This window comes from Suncus etruscus, chromosome 2, assembly GCF_024139225.1.
Source record: "Suncus etruscus isolate mSunEtr1 chromosome 2, mSunEtr1.pri.cur, whole genome shotgun sequence".
Classification (NCBI taxonomy): Eukaryota; Metazoa; Chordata; class Mammalia; order Eulipotyphla; family Soricidae; genus Suncus; species Suncus etruscus.
Window position 1 is genome coordinate 124,104,450 of NC_064849.1, and position 2,119 is coordinate 124,106,568.

Genomic DNA, 2,119 nt, shown 5'->3' on the forward strand with positions numbered 1-2,119 from the left:
TTCCCTGATTCAATATTAATATGTACTTAAAATACTGTGAAAGATATATAAGCCAATATGATTAAAATAAAAAAATAAATAGATTTACATGTTTAAAAAAATAATTTTTAGTAACTCAAAATTTAGTGGAGCGGGATCACAGTTTAGGGTGTCACAATTGTCAGTTCTCTGGGACTGTTCCTGAACTTAGGAGTAACGCTAGTAGTGTTCAAGGGACCATATATGACACACAGTCTTTGAGCCAGGTTTGCAACTACATATAAGGAATGCTTTATATTCTTACATCTCTGGCCCCAGTAACTAAAATTTTTAAATGCTTTTGTTTTTGTTTATGCATCACATAATGCTGGCTCTGTGCTCAGGGCTTGTGGGACTCATATGCAAAGATCTTTCTTCTCTAAAAAGCCTTCATGAGAGTGCTAGACTTTAGATCCTAAATGGGATTTAAGTACAAATGAGACTGGGGGGGGGGTGGGTGATTCAACGAAGAGGCCATATTTGCCCACACACTTGACTACTCAGAGCTTATTTCTGGCTTAGATTGTGTGAACAGGGATCATTGTGTCTAGGAATCAAACTTAAGTTGGTCATATACAAGGCAAGTACCTTATCTACACTGTACAATCTCTCTAGCCCTTAAAATGTCTTATTAAATTTAAGAAATTCAAACCAAAAATAAAACCTACTGCTGTGTGCCTGTTTCATAGTTTAAAACTACATTCTAAAATATTAATTGTTGGGGCCGGTGAGGTGGCGTTAGAGGTAAGGTGTCTGCCTTGCAAGCAAGGCAAGGAAGGATGGCGGTTTGATCCCCCGGTGTCCAATATGGTCCCCCCAAGCCAGGAGCAATATCTGAGCACTTAGCCAGGAGTAAACCCTGAGCATCAAAACGGGATGTGGCGGCTGTGGCCCAAAAAACCAAAAAAGAAAACAAAATTGATTGTTGGTGAGAATATGTTTGTACATATTTGTTACATGCCTCAGCACCACTGTCTCCAAGACCCTCCACCTATCATGCTCTATTAATCTCATTTTTGTAATGCAAGATTTTATCTTATAGTTGAGTAATAATTTGTTGTATATGTATAATGAATATATTATATGCCACTTTATCTTTTTTTTTTTTTGGAGAGAGTTGGGCAAAGGAGGGCTCAAACTCAGGAAAATGGAACCAAGGGTTCCCACATACAAAATGTACACTCCAGCCCTTTGAACCATATGTCTGGCTCTATTTTACTTTTTATTTTTTGTTTGTTTGTTTTTTGGGCCACACTGGTATTGTTCAGGGGTTACTCCTGGCTATACTCTCAGAAATCGCTCCTGGCTTGGGGAAACCATGGGACTGGGGTATCAAACTGCAGTCCGTCCTAGGTTAGCGCAGGAAAGGCAGATGCCTTACAACTTGCGCCACCACTCCAGCCCCTGGCTCTAATTTATTTTTTGGAAGTCTTCATTCTCTTTATATATATGTATATATGTATATATACATATATATCTATAAAAACTGAACCTTTTCACATTTTTTCACTTTTTCACTTGATTGTACTTTTTCACATTTCCACTAGCATTAGTTGTTTCCAGACTTTTGATACAAAACATTCAGTACTATATCGGGCGATATCTCATTATGCTTTGCATAAATATAATTACTGATGATAAGTACTTTTTTCATATGCCTATTGGTTATACATCTTCTTTACCCCCTCCTCTTTTGTGCCTAGGTCTTTCGCATGCAATGCATGCACTCCAGCCTTTGAGCCATCAGCCCTAATTTATGAGAGTTGTTGTTGTATGGTCAGTTCATTTTCCACTTTCATCGTGATCTATTTTGTATATTTGGGAACATTATATATTATAACTCTGTTTTTTTCTTTTTTCTGATTTTTTGGTCCATTCCTCACTGAACTCCACACTTACTACTGTGCTTAGGGATCAGTCTGATAGTGTTTAGGCAACCATATGTATTACCAGGGTCCAAACCAGGGTTGACTATGTTCAAGGCCAGAAGAGCCTTACCTATTACTTACACTTTCTCTGGCCTCAGTTTTGTTTTTTTTTCTTGTTTTGTTTTTTTTTTAGTTGAATGTCTTTCAGTTACTCCCTTTTCTCTGCCTTGTTA